Here is a 21,778-nt window from a genome sequence, read left to right on the forward strand (position 1 = left end):
GTTAGGATTAACATTCAGAGTTCTCCCTGGTTCAATTTCTATAGGAACAATATTATGGGGTAAAATTACAAGAACGTTTTCAACTTCAATCTCTGGTTCAATGGCTTCCAGAACATTGCAACTCATAACAAATTCTAATAGTTGGCGGATTGAATCAAAAACGGAGTTGGGACTATTAATAAAGGTACTAATAACATCATCTTATGTTTCATCCTTAAAATAGAGGGCCTCACCAATGGTAAGAATTGGTTTGATTTCTTTATTTTCAAGTTCATGCCCCTTTATAGGTAGAGATTTTTGTATTTAGGTAAATATTGGTTTATCTGATGAACTCGGTTCTGCAGGGGGATAAAGGATAAGATTCTTTGTGACATCCCCATTGGATATTACCATATTTCCTAACTGACACCCAATGTAAGCATTTGCGTTCATAAGCCATGGTCTTCTTAAAATCAAAGGTTGCCCACCAGCTTGGGATTGGGTTTGTAATACCAAGAGATCAACAAGGTACTGCCATGAGTCTACTTAAATGATTATATCTTCCAACTTCCCTACCAGTCTTACAGTAGACCGATCTGCCAATTCTAGGATGGTGGGAGTTGGTTTAAGGTTTCGCAGGCCCAAGGTAATCACAATTGCAGAAGTTATGACATTAATTGTGGCCCCCAAGTCTACCAACACATTTGGGATATCAATCCCATTAACCTGTACCATAAGAATCGGGTTCCCTAGATCCCCGTATTTAACAGGTGTAGGTTTCCCCAACATTATGTCTAATAATTTTCCCATAACATGAATAGTGAGCGGATCCTTCGGTTTCCTTCCAGGTTTCTTAGAGCAATATTCTTTAATCGTTTTGGCATAAATCGGTACATCCCTCATAGCCTGAAGTAACGGGATTTTGACAAATAAATTTTGCAATTTCCCTAAAAAGTCAAATTCAAGACGAGGATTTTGTTTGCTCAAGGATAGTCTCTCAGGATAGGGTGGACCAGTCTGACATCCTCGAGTAACAATTGTTTGAGAAGGGGGTTGTTTTTCCATAGGAGTTTGCGTTGACTCATCCCCAGTTGTTCTAGCATAATTCCTAGGTTCTGGTTTTGGGACTTCATAATCAATATGCTCAACAATTATTGGTGAAGTCTAAGTATTTACCACCCAACCAGACCAGAGATTTAATTTGTTACATTCCGCGGTAGCAATACTGTATGCAGGAAGGTTGAGTATCTCAACATGTTGAGCCCCCTCATTGTTTGGATTTGGGTTGGATTGAATATGTTGTTGTGGACAAAGAGGAGGATTACTGGTGGAGGCATTATGAGGTAGTTGTAACTGCTTTTGTGGCATAGGCTGGGAGAATTGTCATGAAGGAGGAGAAATTCCACGCCAATTCTGGGACCATGAAGGGGTTGGACCAGATTGAGGGAACCATGGTTGCTAGGGCATTGGATATTGATAGTACTGCGACCATGAAGGTGAAAAAGGTACAGATTGAGGCCCAAAATTCAAATTATTAAAATACTGAGAGGGGTCTTGAGGCATACCTTGATTCATGTTTTGTGGTCGTGGTTTCCATGGTTTCCTTGATCCCATGAAGTACAGTTGATCTACCTCTTCATTTTCTCCCTGAAAAACTACCTTCAGCCCAGGAAGAGATGGACACGTGCTAGTGGAATGACTCTGCTCACATATCACACAGGTCTCGACAGTATTTAGTGGACATTCCTTCAGCGGGTGCTTCTTCTTGCATTGAGGGTAGAAAATGGCCATAGCCTTCTCTGCTTCCATCTGCTTCTGTTTCACCTGTAAAACGTCCAACTGTGAGGACAATGTGCTCAAGATATCGGTCCTCAAGTTGTCCAGCAAGTTTCCAATTTCTTCTTTCGTAACTCCACTACTGGATGTCTTGAGGGTTTGGATCCCCTGCCTATGCCTCGCAGCTCCACGTGAACACTTGATGCATAATTCACAAATGGTGTCGAATTATTCTTTTGATATATCTCCCTTTCCTACTACGTTCAAGAGTTCCAAAGATTCCTCCCTTAGTTCCCAGAGAAATATTATCTTCAAGATGTCCTTATCCAGATCACTATGGCATGATCTTTGCAAACTGTATTTGAAACATTCCACAAAGTCCTCCATGTTCTCATCCTCTTTCTGCATAATCTTAAAGATTTCTTCCTTAACATCTCGGGATTTGCAGTAGTCTTGATATTTTCAAGGAAAATCGTCTTCATATCATCCAATGAGGTAATATATTTTCCCCCTAAGCCCATGAACCATCTCAAATTTGTTCCTTTCAAAGTGGCGGGGAATATCTTCAATTTCTAAGCATCATAAATATACTCATACCTATGACAGACAATGTCGAATTCAAAAAGGAATGTGTCCGGATCTTTAGAAGAAAGACCATGGAAGTTAGGTAATGTTGTCAAAGGAATAGGCTTCATAGGTGCATCACCCTTGATATCTCCAATTGGGAACTCGATCGAAGAAGTTGTAGGAGCCATGAATATCTTCCAATATTCACTTGGAATCTCAATAGGTTTTGGTTGTTCTATAATGCGTGGTTGAGTTTGTTTAACAACACTTCCTTAATCAAATGGTGTAGTGAATTCCCTCAAGTCTTCTTCTTCTTTTGAACTCACAATGTTCAGTTCCCCCTATCCTCTACTTGCTACTGCTTCTTCCCTGAATTGTCCTTCTATTTTTGGGGGAGGTTCTCGTTGTGAAATTGATTGCCCTCCAGATCTCATATGAGATCTCATCCTAACAGTAGCTCACGACGATGCCCCTGTCTCAGCTTTTGAAATGATTTCATGGATGTAGATAATTCTGCCTAGATCTTTCCTTCCTCTTTTTGGGGGTCTTCCTTTGCCCCTTTTATTCGTATCTCTATTCATGCAATAAAAAATTAAAAGGAAAACATTCAAGCAAATATGAAGCTTAGGACCTGAAGCAGGGTGAAAACTCCCCTCCTCGGGACGAGAGAGTAGCCCCTAAAAAGAAAGCAAAAGAAGGAAAAAAAAACCAACCACAAAATCTAAGCTCAGGACCTAAAACAGGGTGAAAAAAAAAAAAAACTTCCCTTCCCAGGACGAGAGAGCAAGTCCTATGAAAGAAATAAAACAATCTAATGCTCATGACCTAGAGCAGGGTGGAAAACAATTCCCTCCCCAGGACGAGAGAGTGGTCCTATAATCAATATTGGTCGTACTTTCGTGCCTTCGATAGCCTCCCCGGCAATGACGGCAAAATGTTGTGTTCTCATATGAATCATACAATTCACCCTATTCCACATTAATTGTCAACCCGGGGCTCTACTAGTTATTTCAAGGCTATCATGCAAGGTATATGCAGGCCATAATTTCCCTACCCAGTATTGAACATTCAATCATAAACATAACAATGTGTAACAACAAGTAATAATTGTAGCAACAATCAGAGTAACAACAAGTTAAGACTCACAACAACACACTTAATAAATCATTACAACAACAAGGAAATAACGCAACATAAATAAACCTACGCACACCACTAATCCAACAACACCTGGTCAGGAGAGTGGGCCCAACTCCCTAATCAAGGTTGTGGCAAGATCAAGAACTATAGAATGCTCAGAAGATCATAAATTGCATTAATCAAAATGAAATTACAAAGGTATGTTGTTACAAACTTAAAATTCTCATATATCTCTTAGCGGTGGCTTTCCCAGTGTTGGGTTGTGTTAGAGTGGGGGTGGGCCCCCCCTTCGTTGTGTCGATGCGTAGCGGGGGGCAATAGCCCCCCTCTATGGGGTTCGGGGCAGTGCCCCAGGAAATGTTTTTTTGGACCCTATATTAGGTGGGTGGACCTACCTATGGTTTTGTGCATGGTTTTCGCACATGGTTTTGGGCGCGATGGTTTTCAGTCCATGGTATTTTGTAGATATGGTTAAGGGAACTATGGTTATGTTCTAATCCAGGGTTAATGGATTGGGGTTTATGGATGCTTCGGCATGTATATATATGTATTGTAACATTGAAAGGAACATAATGAAAAATCAATTTGGTAGTCCCGATTTTGGGATCCAGGGGAATATCTATGTATATTTGTTTTATGTGTTATGCTCTCGCCTTTGTTTATTTTCTATTTTTAGAATTAGCATGTAGGTAATTTCTATACGGGGTTAAAACCTACACCCAACCCCGTAACATTACTTCTACATTTCATTTGGCAACTAGTAATTCCTAAGATTACGACAATTGTCTACCTACAAATGCATAACGATTCTCGAAATACAACATAATACAAAGATAACAATTGTGATGGTCAATAAGTTGAACATTTGTTGCAACTTATATCCAAAGATAGTGTTGCCAACTCTATAGTAACCATACACTGAATCATGGTCTTGATCATCATTCCTTTGAATCTACAAGAAACTTGAGTTAGCAAGTTGCTTTAGGCAATAATACCATACGACTACGCTTCATCGATTAATAATTCACAAATACATGACAATATGTATACCTTTGTTGTTTAGAATACAAATTGACCCAACAAGGACATGAAATAGGTATAGGAAAGGGATAAAAAGGTGGGTAAAAAGTAGGCAAATGTAGCAACCAACAAATAGTAACAGGGGAGAAAAAACAAGTTATTATACTTTCAAATTTCTACAATTTAATTACATTTTCGTTCTAGTTCGAGTGATAGTGTGCTAAGAATTCACATTCTATTATTTTTCTAACTAGTGCCTCGTCTAAGGACGTAGGCCCCCCTCTTTATTCACGTAATGTTTTATATTCATATCATAGATATAACTATAATTTTTGTTTTTGTTTATTTCTACATTGACTATGTTTTTCATATAATTTGTTGCAACTCTGAATCACTAATTGCTACAACCTTGATAAATTACATTGTTGCAACTTTGAATTGTAGGCTTATTGTTGCAAATCAAGTGTTGATGTTATCTTCATTTACTCACTAAATCATTTTGTGAAGGATTTACAACATTTTTCAAGTTAGGGTTGTTGCTACAACTTGTTGTAGTGTTAAATTTCTTTGTTTTGAGAATTATAATAGCTTTGTTTTCCTAAAAACGTTGGATTGAATATTTTACCAAGCATTTAATTTATGTTTACATTCTTTTACAAGTAAGTGTGAATTATTGGTTTGTGACTAAATGCATTTTATTGTGCATGCAACTACGTATTGGTTACAACAACCAAGTCACTTTATATGTTGGTATGATTTACTTTCTTGAAACATAGATTAGACAATGTGCCTTTACATTCTTGCAAGTGTGGTGTCGTTTAGATTATTTGGTGACTTGCAAAAGTATCTTTATATATTGAACTATGGCAATCATTTAGTTACTACAACTTCGACCATATACATGAATGCACTAGCATATATAATGCACGACAATTGCAAGTTCCCCTATGAAACCTAGGTTGACAATTAAATGAACAACCTTTTGGATATATCTCTGAGAAATTATAAAGGCAATTAAAAGGCCAATCACCATCTTCCTTGTCAATTTTCCAAACAATGTTTATATTATTTCTACAATTGGTATACTAATGAAAACAAATTATATTCTTATCCTCATCTTGTAACCATAATCCGTGCTCTTGAGTCTCCATTATTTTCTCTTTCTAGAAGGATGTGCCTCCTTTATATTCTAGTACCTTTAATTCAATTTTAGTTCCTCATTCATATATCCAAAGTCTTCCCTATTATAGAGCACCTCCATGGCTTCCTTTATTTCTCCAAGAACTCTATCATTCTATCAGCTTATTGTCCCTTGTCCAATGAATAACTACCTTTTTTCCTCTTCTAAGTTTTGGTGGAGTTGAAGTGAAGCATATTCTCTTAGATTACCACTAAAATGTTTCCAAACTACTTTGGTTCTCTCCACAAAATCCTCCATATTCATCCAATCTAGATTTAGTTTAAAGGCACTAGTAAGTTTATCTATTAAAGGAGCCACTTCTAACACAATGGGATTATGATCAAATTCCCCTCAAACGATAAGGGTAGACCAAGTGGTTAAGACGGGTCGTTAACTCCCTCTACGCCTAAGTTTGATTCCCTAAAATGACATGTTAAACTTGTTGTGATGAGGCTAGAGGAATAAGCGGCCCCAGGGAGTCACTTCATTTGCAGTCAATACAGGATGCCTTGGTTCTTGCTAAGTCATATATTCCTAGGATATTCATTTTACAGGAAGATTGGATATACTCTTGGTGATATAGTAGCAACATGAAGGTTTGATCCTGGGACTAACCCAGATCACTCCAATGAGTTACCGATCCACCATGGTTTAAAAAAAAATAAAAAATCCCCTCCAATAGTAACCCTTTGTTTGATCCTAATGGCTTCATTTAAGAAGGCTTCATAAATTACAAATCTATCAAGTCTTTTAGCAATTAAGGCTTCCCCAACTCTTTTATTGCTCCTAGTGGGAGATAACTTAGTTGGTTCAATATCCAAAGATCATTTTCTTCAAATTTTATAATAAATATCCAAAGAGAGGGTCCAATTGAGTAGCTAGACCTTAAATCTTTGATGATCCCTTGGTGAAATTCAAGCCCCCCTAAATTGCAACAAGTTCATTTTGAACACTATCCATTTTGAAAAATATATCCTAGTATTTTGTTCTATCCATATAATGACCATAAACATTCATCCTAGGATATTTTTTCTTGGATCCAAATAGAAAAAGGGACCCTAGACATATAATAAATGCCTAATGGATTATACACATTTTTAGTTATGGAGTTGAACCTATCAAGGGAGCAAGCGACTAGGGTTTCCTAGCCACTGCCACTTCTCCTTTCTCACTACATATATGTGCGATGGACTGATGGATTTGGTTGCAAATTTGGGTTGTTTATAGTCGTTACATGTAGAGTTCTTCAGTCTTCATGTCAGATCAAGAGTTTATGTTGTTGATTCAATGTTTTAGACTTGGTTTTATACTTCTATTAGGCCCCTATACTACTAGTGTAACCCCTTATTGTTATTAGTACAACCCACTTGTTATATTGATGTACCCATGTAGTGCCCATATTGTTAGTATTGTGCCCATAGAAGCCCACTATTGTTATTATTGTGCCCTTACATTATTATTGTTATGTCGGCTCTGATTATGTTATGACCCCTTAGACTCCTATATATAGAAAGGAGGTATTTTCATTTGTATCATCCAAGAATTGTTCATTTGTGTAATGTAAAGGAGATTGCCCCCTTGAAGAGGCTGAATTCTAAGGTGTAGATCTCTCTTTTCTATCTTTTTGTGAGCTGGTTTCATAACATTTGGTATCAGAGCTTTGGATTCTAGGGTTTCGCTGCTCCAAATAGGTCATCGTGGAATTTTCGCTATAACTTTTTTTCTGCGACGTTTCAGAAGCTAAAACAAAAACCCATTTGATACGAGATCACACTGAAGCTTGGGTCCAAATTTCAGAGCTTTTCACACTATATTTGCGGAGATATGATCTGAGGAAGTTGGTATTTTTGAAGAATCTTGAATTAAATTCCAAATAGGTGACCTGGGGAAAATCATCATAACTTTATCTCTGAGCATCGGATTGAAATTTTGTAAAAAGGTACAGAAAGAGGACAGATTGTAGTTTCTTGTATATATTTTTAGTGCCAAAGGTCAAAACAGTGACACGTGGTCTATAATCAGGTCATTTTGGGAGATTGTGCATAACTCTTTCTTGGAGAATCCAATTTGGATCAGACTGGTGGCATTGGAAAGAGGACACAGAGGGATACTACAGGTCGCAATTTCAGAACTTAAATATCCAAAAGTACAGAGTTACATTTGTTTCAAGATCGAGCTCCTAAAATCAAGAAAAATTAAGATGAGGAAGTTTGATGGCAAGGATCCAGTAAATTGGATACTTCAGATGGACCAGTATTTTGATCTACATGGTGTACCACTGTTACAAAAGGTATGTATTGCATCTTCATATTTAGAACCGGATCAATTTTTATGGTATGAAGGGCTTTGTTCTCGTAAACAACTTGTTACGTGGTCAATTTTCATGGAGGAAATGATAGCACATTATGAGGATACAAAGAGCAACACCTTCTTTAGAGCAACACCACAACAATTGGAAAGAGTAAAAGGGCTTTGTGACATTGTGGAAAGCAAAATTATGGAAACCATGAAGCATACCCCTCACAACTATAAAGATGGAAGTGTTGTTTCTCCTAGCCTTCCACAACCTACAAGGGTTACACCACAACAATTGGAAGAAAAAAGAGAAAAAGGGCTTTGTTACAGTTGTGATAGCAAATGCACTAAAGGTCATAAGTGTGATGAGAAGAAATTATTTTACATAGAATATGAAGAGGAGGAAGAAAAGGATCAAGAAACATAAAAAGAAGAAGATATACGCCAGGACCCCACCCCAGAGAAAGAAGAAATGAATCAGACCATATCTTATAAAGCATTGGCAAAAATTACCACTCCTCAAAGTCTCAAGATAGAAGGACATATCAAGAAGAAAAAGGTGCAAGAAGTGAAAGATCACATCGAGAAAGAAGAAATGAATCCAACCATATCTTGTAATTCATTGGTCGAAATTATCACTCCTCAAACTATCAAGATAGAAGGACATATCAAGAAGAAAAATGTTCAAGAAGTGAAAGATCACATCGAGCACCAAGAAATGAATCCAACCATATCTTGTAAAGGATTGGAAGAAATTACCACTCCTAAAACTCTAGAGATAGAAGGACATATCAAGAAGAAAAAGGTTCAAGCAGTGAAAGATCACATCGAGCATCAACAACAAGTTCTCCAACTTTTAAAGGATAACGCCACTTCGGTGAAAAATCAAACGAAACAACAGGTAGATCAACATCGTAGTGAAAAATGTTTTGATGTAGGTGATTGGGTATTTTTACTGCTACATCTCAAGCAAGCTATTTATGAGAAGGAAATGTTGGCAATACTACATGCACTTAAAAAATGGCGACCTTACCGAATGGGAAGACTCTTCAAGGATGAGGATGTGGAAGCATTGTTTTGTGCTATTTCTATTATCCAACCAGATTGGATAAACGAAGCAAGAGATGAATGGAAGAAGGACAAAGAAATATGGCCACTTATTCAAAAGTTGCAAAAGATCCCAATTCAAACAATATTGCCAGAAATTGAAGAGGAAGGAAAAATCATATTGGAACCTGGAGCAGTCACAGAAACAAGAACCCGACAGCTATGAAATCGACCAATTTCAGAGTATCTCATCAAGTGGAAGAACTTACCCGCTGAAGATTCCACATGGGAGGACAAGAATTTTATACAGAAGCATCAAGAACTACTCAAGCGTTGAGGACAACGTTTTTTGAAGGAGAGGGGCATGTTAGGCCCCTATACTACTAGTGTAACCCCTTATTGTTATTAGTACAACCCACTTATTATATTGATGTACCCATGTAGTGCCCATAGAAGCCCACTATTGTTATTATTGTGCCCTTACATTATTATTGTCATGTCGGCTCTGATTATGTTATGACCCCTTAGACTCCTATATATAGAAAGGAGGTATTTTCATTGTATCATCCAAGAATTGTTCATTTGTGTAATGTAAAGGAGGTTGCCACCTCGAAGAGGCTGAATTCTAAGGCGCAGATCTCTCTTTTCTATCTTTTTGTGAGCTAGTTTCATAACAACTTCCTTGACTTGTTATTGGCTCGGTTGATCTATTTTCTCAACTTGTTCTATTGAGTCCATTGCTTGTACAATGGATTGTCTTTATAGCCTTAGCGTGGATGGTCATGGCTTTATACCCCATGATAGATTTGTAAAAAGGGTAGATACAATTCCTTCTCTTGATTTATGGTTTGTTGCCCTTGTGAAGAAGAATGTTATTATACTTAGGAAATAGGGTTGATTGGTAAGTTCACCAGGCTTTGGCCTAGTTATAACTTTGTTTTGGAGTGAATATCCAATATTTGTGTAGATAATGAGCCCATTGGTACTTTATATTGTGGAAATTGATTTTTTTTTTTGATATGAAAATGGAGAAAACACTCCTCCTATAAAAACCGACCATCCTCTAACACTTTGCAAATTAATCAAATGGGCCTTAAAAGGTAAACAAGTTTCATAACCTCTTCAAAATGTGAGTTAAGTTTTCCTCATGAACTTTAAAGAGAAACAAATTCACATGCATCTCAAAATGAAAATCATGAAGAGAAGAAACCATCATTTGATGGTATAATTCTCCCCTCCTAGGTTACATCTTTGGGCCTGCTCCAACAACTAGACCGATATATTGATTTCAACAGTAAATGAGTACATACAACTTGTTGACAGTAGAGTGGCTTGTTTCTCCTACAAAGAAACATTCTCCTACAAATAATTCTCACTCAAAAAGATGACTCCCTACAACAAGTCATGAAAATGTCAACATAAAAAGGACTCTCACACAATATGTCCTTGTACTCCATCAGAAATCAAAAGCATAAACATGAAACTCCTCCACAATGAAGAGTTAAAAAGGGCTTCTCTCCTTAACACATTGCTAACAGAATTAAAAGAGTTGCTCTACAGAAGTAACTATTGTTGCAGATGAAACTGGAAGGTTGGAAAACCTAGGATCTCTCTATGCTCAAATATGCTTCCAAACTAACTCTGCGTCTAGCACTAGAAGACTTGCTTCTGCAAAAATTCCATCATAAAGTGCTCAAATAAGAAAAATGAGGTTGCCCTTGAGTCCAGGACACTAAAAAACTCCCATTTAATCTCTCTTGAGCTCAAAAAGGTTAAAAATTGAGCAAGATATGCTTCTCCAAGCCAATCTTTGTTATATGTCTTGCAAATTGGCAAAACCTGCTAACTTTCCTACAAATTTGCCCTTTACACAATTCGTCGAGCGACAATTTTTCCCAGGACCAGCGCGATTCCCGCTGAAAAAGGTGCAATTTTTTGCCTCTTTAATTTCACCAATAACCCCTATGCACAAAATTAGGGTCACGTGGAGCACATAAGGTGAGGGGTTGGGGCCGACTGCCCGCCCCCACCAGCTAAGCCCTCCACTTCATCGAGATAGGGTCACATGGTCAGTGATGTGGTCGGGGCCAACTTCCTGCCCCTGCCGGCTAAGCCATTCGCTCTGTCGGGATAGGGTCACATGGTCAGTGATGTGGCCGGGGGTCAGGGTCAATTTCTCACCCCCGCCAAGTCTGCACCAACTATGGTCACGTGGATGTTCTGATGGGACCCTGGCTAGGGCCAAGTACCCTGCCCTTCTTGCTAACTCTCCACTAGTCGTATGGTGGTGTTGATGGGACCAAGGCTAGGGCCAAGTGCTCCTCCGCTCCCATTAACCCTCTACCCGATCATATGCGTGCCAAAGAAACTTGGGGCTAGGGCTTCTTGCTTGGTCCGCGCCACTTCACCACGGTTGTATGATGCATAATGTGACCTGGGGGTCGGGGCTCATCGCCTGACCCCTCCTCCCAAACCATAACCCATATGACGTTAAATATAACCCGCAACCTATAGTTTTTAAGAATTTTTTCACATGTTGTGACTGTTGGGTGCGGAGTTATTCTGCAGGAGGTCTGGGGGTCGAACCCCGCTGAGGCCTTTGGACCCTATATAAAAATTTTGACCAAAAATAGAGGGCCACATGATGCCCTCCGAAAGCGCCAAATACACCTTGTACAAATATGCCACATGTCAAAACCTGGTTGGTCCACCACCGATTGTACCCTACACAATCAACTGATGACATCAGTTGTACGAACTGCCCTGTCAACCTTATTGTTGACTTTTTAGGTGTTGGTCAAAAACTTCAGAACATCATAACTTCTTCATACGACGTCAGATTGAGGTGATTCAAACGTCATTGGAATCAAGATGACGAACACTACAACTTGAAGCTAGTTTTAGGAGATTCTAAGCACTTTCATTTTTGAACCTGTTTTTTTATCTTCGAATCAATTTTTGAAAGTAAAGAGAATGCAGATTTGATCTACATATTTGGGTCCTATCTCATGGGCTCTAGGGGAATGTTTCTCACCCACTAGACTCTAGATTTTAATGCTACCATGGATATCTCTTATGCATTTTCTGGATTATATCATTGTATCCTCCCCTTCTTTGCTACAATAATGGTATTTTCAAAGCCAAGGTGACAAATTGGGTTGCTACATTACTTGTTCTTAGGGTAAGGACAGTAACTTCTTATGTGCTAGAATTTATGTTGAAATTTACTTTTCAAAAGGAATCCTTTAGGTGTTTCAACTTGAATTCAAGGGATAGTCCCATATTTAGGCTCTGGATTATGAGAAATTTCATTTTAAATGTAATTTTTGTCATGAGTATGGGCACTTTGAAAAATTTTACCCAAAAGCTCTAGCATCCTAGTATCCTTCTATCCCTTTGCTATATTCTCAAAGTAATGATGAGCAAGGAGCATTCAAACTAGTTTCAAGGAAGCACAAGAATCATCCATCTAAGAGGCCTCATTCTAGTAGGCCTTAATGTCATAAACATCGTCCCTCCAATAGTAGATATGAAGCTTTAAAGTCCTTAGAGGAAGATGTTGAAGATTATCATCCAAATTCAGATCAAGTGCCTTCAGAGAACATAAATTCACATGATGAGGAAGAGACTACTTCTAAGCATATTAACAAAACCCATCCTCTAGATAGGAAAGAAGAAGAGACTAATTCAAAGGAAGAGGAGGTCAATCTCTCCTCTTATTCTCATTCATATTAATATGTTTTAAAAAGCAATAAACTATCTTCTCCTCCATTGACAAGAAGTAGAAAAGATCAAAGCAAAAAATCCTCAAATTCTGGTGCCCATAATTCTTTAACCTCTCATGGTTCTAGTGGGGGGTTAGTTTTGATTAAATATTATAAATATTTTCCTTTTGTATTATCTTGTGCAAGCAATTTGTAAGAATCTACTCATATTCTCAAGAAGCAATAGGCTCAAGTCTCATAAAGTCCAGTATTGAATCCCCCCCCCCTTGTTCTTTTGTTGGGGGGATGGTTTTTTTCCCTCCTATTTTTACGACCATTGAAGATTTTTTCTCTACGATGTACTCTAGCTACGTGTCCAATCGTAAATTTTTGCTTAATACAAAATTCTTGTTTTGGTTTAAAAAAATGTCCATGAATTTGTGAGAGAAAAGGAGTATATATTCCATCTACTTAGATTCCCACTTGATATCTCAATCACATCAATAAAATGGAAGTACCAATTCCCAAGTAGTTAGAGAGTTCTTGAGTGATTTTCTTCCCATATGTTATCGTCTCCTACAACTGGAATAATAAAAGTTTTGATAGTACTAACTAATCTTTTTATTGCCAACATATTTGAGGGGTTTCCCTACCCTCTATAATTGAGAGTCGGAAAAATCATTTGGAACCCTCAAAAGGGACAATTTCTATAAAATCCCCAATTAATGACATTTGTTTCCCACACCTAATTTTCGAGGATGCTTGTTTCTATGTAATAGACATGAAATATTTTATTCCCCTGGATTTGGGTATTTTTTTATTCAAAAAAATTAAATCCCCCACCTCCTTCCTAGAAAATCAACCATAGCTTTGCTTCTAGGCCTTAAATTGTACTTCATTAGTTCAAAGGGACTAGAGTCCCATGTACCTTTCCATCTAAAGAGTAGTCCAAACTATTGCTTATTGTGGAACCTTCTGGAGCTTGTCCAACATCCACAACCTCTACAATTCTAGGAATGGGTATAGAGGCATTGAGGAGTTGTTGTTGTTGTTTTTTTTTTTTTTTTTACATCAGACAAGATAGGTATGAAATCACTCAAGGATTTTGGTTCTTTAGATCCAATCTCATTTCTCCATGTCACAAAATCAAAGTTTTTTGAGGAAATACTTTTATTCATAGAGTGAGTGTCAACCCTCAATTTTGACCTTTTTCACCATGCACATTCCACCTCTTTACCATCCTTCACCATCATATCTTGATCATATTTACCATGTTTTTGTCTCTTTTTGCACAATAGGGTAAAATAATTATGTCTTTTTATTTTTAGATTTTTTAGTAAAAATTGAGCATTAAAAATTAATTTTGCCAGAAATAGAATTTCCGATAATGGCTCCATTGAAGTCGTATGTGTAGGACACCTGGGCATGAACTGAAAGTAGATTCGAAAAGAACTGGAACCAAGGATGGATAGATTCCCATTGGCTCACTCCATATTAGTCGGATTAGGCCTAGTCAAAGATGGTCAAACTTTACCAGTCACTAAGGAAATCCATTGATTTGGGGGCAGTTTTGGGATTTTGTGGTATCTTTCCTTTTTTTGTGTAACAAATGGATGAGTTCGACCCTATGAGGTGGAACATGATTGTTGTTAGTTGTTACAACCATTTTAGTTGATCTTGTTACATTTTTAGCTTATTTAAACACAATCACTCAAGCAACTATGGATATTATTATTATTGTGACTTCTCTATTTCTGAATATAATTTGAAGAACTTGCCTTCTATTTCTTGTTGTGATTGTTGTGGGATGTGATTGCTGATCTACTGTAGCTGATAGTCTTCAAGTGTACCAAGAAAAGGTGGAGGGCCCCCATTCTAAGCTAAGTACATTGCATTGTAATTGTTGTGCATAATTGTTAATATCTTAGATTGCTGAATATTTCCTTTACAATTTCTTGTGAATATTTTCTGAGTCAATTCATTGTATGTCATAGCCATTTATATTTTTGAAGTGATTTTCTTTTAGTAATTGGTTTATGTAAGGAAGGACAACCCAGGCATCTAAGTTAGATCCTCTTCCTTGTGAGCTAAGAATTGAATTGGAAATTGTGTTTATGCATTTAATCTTTACTGCTTTCTTAATTTAATTATGTTATGCTTTGTGGTGGAATTGGTTTTGTTGGAATAGGAATGATGAGAAAGGACAACCAGAACCTCTAAGTTAGAGCCTCTTCCTTGTTGACTATGCTCCACATAGAATCATTGCACATTTAGATCAGAATTTTAATGACTTTACAATCAGTAATTTATATTTGTAATATGCATTTCCATTAAAATCTAAGCAACTCCTTCCTAAGCCAATTTAATCCAAGATCCATATATTTTGGATGTGTTTCCAAGCTTACAAGCCTAGATTGATATAAAATACATGTTTTAATTTACCCAGTAAATTGAACTGACAGTGAGACTAATAAGTCTTTCCTAAAATTACTTTGTTTTCCTTCTTGTCACTGACTATGCTTGGTTAGGTTCTTTGAACTGTCTAGTGTTTGTGTTTTGAGCATCTACCATCAATGTTCTTATTTACATGCCATTTGAGGCTGCTTAAACTCCTAGAAATTTTTTTCTATTCAAAGTTTAGATTGTTTTTAGTTCCAATGTCTCTAGACTTTTTGGATGCTTCCTTAACACCCAATTCTTCCACATACTTGGATAATACCATTCTACAACAAGGTTTCCATAATAGTGGCAACATGTGCATCTAAATTTTTTCCCTTCATAGTCCAAATTGAGGCATAAATGATCAATTCCTCATCTAATATCCATCAACTATGATAGATGTTTTCTCACCTCCAACCCTACTAAGATTTTAGCTATGATATAATATCTAGTCTCCTAGAAAGATAAGTTTGCTTTGTAGAAGTACCTAAAGTCTTACAGGTTTTTCCAAACACCTTTTGGAACCACAAAATAAATGGTAGGCTTTGAAACTGAACCTATATCGAAAGAATATCCACAATAGCTAACCAAGCATCACACTATATGCAATTTCCTTAAGAATTGGGATCGAGGTCCCCACTTCTCGTGTTGGTGCAATGTTTTTTTTGCTTCTTTGGTTGACTTAGAAACCCAAACCAACCAACCTTTCACTAGAATCAAGGTGCATGGAAAGATCCCCACCACTAGCTTAGAATTAGACTTGATCCAATTCTTTAGCTACTTACCACTCATTATTTCCTTAAGAAAACATCCAACCATTGTTTAGTACCCCATTTTCATAATGTCATTGCATTTAGTTTTGCACCAAGATTCATGATAATAGCCTTTTGTGTCTTTTTGATATATTTATGCCTTTTAGGCTTTCTTGAACCCTCCTAAGATAAAGCTATACCACCTCCAATTTGAAGGGTGGGGCACCACTCAATAGTTTTAGATACAACACAGTGCCCATAAAACTAGAATTGGAGAGACAATCCTACTGACCAATAACACTATTGCAAAAGAAACCAAGCTCTTTATAGATCACACTCAATGTGTTTTCATATTCATACTTGGAGTGCAATAATTGTCCATCCTCCTCTGACCATGCCTTAAAGGATAATGGATACACATGATCAAGTTCATAAGTCCAAGTATATGGAAATACATTGAAGCAATTGTGGTCTTTGGTTTGATTCTTGAGAAGTTTCGTCACCCTATTCTTCACATGGGCCAAGGTTTTATCACCCCGTACACTCAGTGCTATGCCGACTTGCCCATAATGATTATGATGGTCTATTTGAGGGGTTTGGACCCCAATTAGTGTACCTTGTTGGAGTCCTTCAACACATCTAGACGATCTACAATAGGGTTGGACTAAATTGTTTGACCCTCCAATGGGTCATTGATGAAGCCGACAACTTCCTTCTAATGCTTCATTTCACCTCCCAAGTGGTATAAATTTGACATCAATAGTGACAATTTCACCCTATGTTCTCCCTGGCTACTCTTATGGAAACCACACTTCCTAGAAAATTTCAAATGCGAAGTGCTTTCGCACTTGTCGAGATACCCCCACTCCTCCACCCTAGCTTTCATGGTAGAATCTTATCCTTTGAGAAGGTCACATAAATCTGCATCTTGCTCGCTTTATTCGCCATCCACGATGGTTGACTTATCCTTTGACCGAACTGATAGAGTGTCTTCTTCATCGATCCAGCTTCTGCAAATAGGAACAAATCGTTGTCCCAACTAATTGTCAACTACCCATGTGCCCTATTTGTCGGCTAAGGCTCTGCAAACTATCGAACCTTGGACTTAGCCGCAGAAACATATATCAGTTGCAGAATCGCTGTAATTCGGTAGCTCAAGTAGATATTAAGTTAAATAATAAAGACAAATGACATTTACGAAATATAAGATGATTATGTAATTGTTATGCTTTCAACCTTGTAAATTGATACCCAAATTGTAGTTATGAAGGTCAAAAAGGAAGGGTTTGAGTGAAAAAGGATTGTCAAAAAGAAGCAATTATGGGGTTCAACACATTCAATGATATTTTTTCTTGGATCCAAATAGAAAAAGGGTCCCTAGCCCTATAATATATTCCCAATGGATTATACATCTTTTTCAATTATGGAGTTGAACTTATTAAGGGAGTGAGTAACTAGGGATTGCTAGCCATCGCCACTTCTCCTTGCTCACTACATATATGTGCAATGGACTGATGGATTTGGTTGCAAATTTGGGTTGTTTATAGTGGTTGCTTGTAGAGTGCTTCAATCTTCATGCAAGACCAAGTGTTTATCTTGTTGATTAAAAGTTTCATACTTGGTTTTGTACTTCCATGGGTTGCTATTGGCTTGGTTAATCTATTCTCTTAGCCAGTTCTATTGAGTCCATTGCGTGTACAATGGGTGGTATTTCTGTCCTTAATGTGGATGGTCATGGATTTCTACCCCATGATAGATTTGTAAAAAGGAAAATACAATTCCATCTCTTGATTTATGGTTTGTTTCCTTACGAAGAAGAATGTTAATACCTTAGGAAATAGGGTTGATTGGTAAGTTCACCAGGCTTTGGCCCAATTATAGCTTTGCTTTGGAGTGAATGTCCAAATTTGGGTAGATAGTGAGCCCTTTGGTACTTTGTATTGTGGAAATAGTTATTTTTCTTTTGTTTTTGAAAGCATAGAGAACAATGATCTGATCTACATATTTGGGTCTTATCTCATGGGCTCTAGGGGAATGTTTATCACCCACTAGACTCTAGATTGTAATGCTACCATGGAGATCTCTTCTGCATCTTTCTGGATTATATTGTTGTATCTTCCCCCTCTTTTCTACAATGATGGTATTTTCAAAGCCAAGGTGACAAATTGGGTTGCTCCATTACTTGTTCTCAAGGTAAGGACAATAACTTCTCTTGTGCCATAATTTGTGTTGAAATGGATTTTGCAAAAGGAATCATTTAGGTGATTCAACTTGAATTCAAGGGATGGCCCCATATTTAGGCTGTGGATTATGAGCAATTTCATTTTAAATGCAATTTTTTTCATGAGTATGGATACTTTGAAAAAATTTACTCAAAATTTCCAGCATCCCAGTCTCCTTCTATCCCTCTGCTATCTTCTCAAAGTAATGAAGAGCGAGGAGCATTCAAACCAATTTCAAGGAGGCACAAGAATCATCCATCTAAGAGGCCTCATTCCAGTAGGCCTTAATGTCATCAACATCCTCTCTCCAATAATAGATATGAAGTTTTACAATCCTTACAGGCAGATGTTGAAGAAGATCATCCAGATTCATATCAAGTGCCTTCAGAGAACATAAATTCACATGCTAAGGAGGAGACTACTTTTAAGCATATTGACAAAACCCATCCTTTAGATAAGATAGAAGAAGAGGCCAACTCAGAGGAAGAGGAGGTCAGTCTCTCATCTTCTTCTCACTCATATTAATATGTTCTAAAAAGAAATAAACTATCTTCTCCCCCATTGACAAGAAGCAAAAAAGATCAAAGCAAAAAATCCTCAAAATCTGGTGCCCATAATTCTTTAGCCTCTCACGGTTCTAGTGGGGGGTCAATTTTGATTAAATATTAAAAATGTTTTCCTTTTGTATTATCTTGTGCAAGGAATTTGTAAAGAATCTATTCCTATCCTCAAGAAGTAGTTCAAGTCTCAGAAAGTCTAGTATTGGATCTCCCCCACTTGTTCTTTATTGCAAGAGTATGGTTTTTTTCCCTCCTCTTTTTGCAATCATTGAAGAATTTTTTTCTATGATATTGTTTCTAATGTACTTTAGTTGTGTGTTCCAACCGTAAACTTTTGCTTAATACAAAATTCTTGTTCTGGTTAAAAAAAATGCCCATGAATTTGTGAGAGAAAAGGAGTATATATTCCATCTACTTAGATTCCCACTTGATATCTCAATCACATCAATAAAATGGAAGTACCTGTTCCCAAGTAGTTAGAGAGTCCTTGAGTGATTTTATCCCCATATGTTATTGTCTCATGTAACTAGAATAATAAAAGGTTTGATAGAACTAACTAATCTTTTTATGGCCAACTTCTTTGAGGCGTTTCCCTACCCTCTACAATTAAGAGTTAGAAAAATCATTTGGAACCCTCAAAAGGGACATTTCTTTCCCACACCCAATTTCCGAGGATGCTTGTTTCTAGTCAAAAATAGACATGAAATATTTTCTTCCCCTCTAATTGGATTTGGGTATTTTTTTTCTTTAAAAAAACAAAAACCCCCACCACCTTCCTGGAAAATCAAGCATGGCTTTGCTTCTAGGTCTTAAATTGTACTTCATTAGTTCAAAGGGACTAGAGTCACATGTACCTTTCCATCTAAAGAGTAGTCCAAACTATGGTTTATTGTGGAACCTTTTGGAGCTTGTCCAATATCCACACCCTCTACAATTCTAGGAATGGGTATGAGAGGCAACAAGTTCGTTTTTGTTTTTGTTTGTTTGTTTTTATTTATTATTATTATCAGAAAATATAGGTATGAAATCACGGATTCTCACTCTTTAGATCCAATCTCATTTCTCCATGTCACAAAATCAAAGTTTTTTGAGGAAATACTTTTATTCATAGAGTGAGACTAATAAGTATTTCCTCAAATTACTTTGTTTTCTTTGTTGTAATTGGCTATGCCCTGGTTAGGTTATTTGAATTGTCTAGTGTGTGTGTTTTGAGCATCTACCATCAATGTTCTTATTTACAGGCCATTTGAGGTTGCTTAAACTCCTACATCTTCTTTTCTGTTCAAAGTTTAGATTGTTTCTAGTTCCAATGCTTCTAGACATCTTGGATGCTTCCATAACACCCAATTCTTCCACATACTTGGATAATTCCATTTTATAACAAGGTTGGTATAATAGTGGCAACATATGCATCTAAAATTTTTCCCTTCAGAGTCCATATTGAGGCATAAATGATCAATTCCCCTTCTAATATCCATAAACTATGATAGACGTTTTCTCACCTCTAACCCTACTAAGATTTGAGCTATGACATAATATCCAGTCTCTTGGAAAGATAATTCTGCTTTGTAGAAGTACCTAAAGTCTTCCAGTGTTTTCAAACACCTCTTCGAAGCACAAAATAAATGGTAGTCTTTGAAAATGAACCGATATAGAAAGAATATCCACACTAGCTAACCAAACATCACACTCTATATGTAATTTCCTCAAGAATGGGGATTGAGGGCCCCACTTCTTGTGTTGGTGAAATATTTTTTTTGCTTCTTTGGTTGACCTAAAACCCAAACCAACCAACCTTTTACCAGAATCAAGGTGCATGGCAAGACCCCCACCACTAACTTAAAATTGGGCTTGGTCCAACTCTTCAACTACTTACTACTCATTATTTCCTTAGGAAAACATCCAACCAATGCTTAGTACCCCATTTCCATAGTGTCATTGCATTTAGTTTTGCCACCAAGATTCATGCTAATAGCCTTTTGCTTCTTTTTGATATTTTTATGCTTTTTAGGCTTTCTTGAACCCTCCTAAGATAAAGCTATACCACCTCCAATTCGAAGGGTGGGGTACCACTCAATAATTTCATATACAACATAGTGCCCATAAAACTAGAATTTGAGAGACAATCCTATTGACCAATAACACTATTGCAAAATAAATCAAACACTTTATAGATCACACTCAATGTGTTTTTAGATTCATACTTGGAGTGCACAATAACCCTCCATCCTCCTTTGACCATGCCTTCAAGGATAATGGATCCACATGATCAGATTCATAAGTCCAAGCATAGGGCAATACATTGAAGCAATTGTGGTCTTTGGTCTGATTCTTGAGAAGTCTTGTCACCCTATTCTTCACTTGTGCCAAGGTTTTATCACCTTGTACACTCAGTGCCTATGCAACTTGCCCATAATGACTACGATGGTCTCCTTTAGGGGTCTGGAACCCAATTAGTGTAGCTTATTGGAGTCCATCAAGACATCCAAATGATCTACAATAGGGTTGGACTAAATTGCCCGAACCTCCAATGGGTCATCGATGAAGTCGACAACTTCCTTCTAATGCCTCATTCCACCTCCCAAGTGGTCTAGATTTGACATCAGTAGTGACAGGTTCACCTTATGTTCTCCCTGACTACTCCACTCCTCCACCCTAGCTTTCATGGTAGAATATTGTAAGTTAAACACACATATGTCTTCCACTGGGCTTTGAAGCGATTACAAGAAATCCAAATAACTCCTCAAGACATCTCCACCATGCTACATAGTGATCAAATGGAAGCAAAAATTTACAAAAATCACTGATTAAAAGATGCAAATATATCCTTAATATCTTCAAATAATCATTTCTAAAGCCACATTGTTAAATATCAAAAATGCAAGACAAAAAATAAACAAATATCTTTCTCAAGAAAACACCAAAACTCCCTAAATTCACTACCACAACGAAATCCTAATCCTTTACTAATTTTTCAAATAAATATATAAATGAAACATTTATACTATTTTTTTACTTATTTAAATAACTTGATTTAAAATTTAACATGCTAACACTAAAACAAAAATTAATAATTAATATATATTCTTTGACCTTT

This window comes from Pinus tabuliformis, chromosome 4_2, assembly GCF_031772625.1.
Source record: "Pinus tabuliformis cultivar Carrire ecotype Pingquan chromosome 4_2, CPIR1, whole genome shotgun sequence".
NCBI lineage: Eukaryota > Viridiplantae > Streptophyta > Pinopsida > Pinales > Pinaceae > Pinus > Pinus tabuliformis.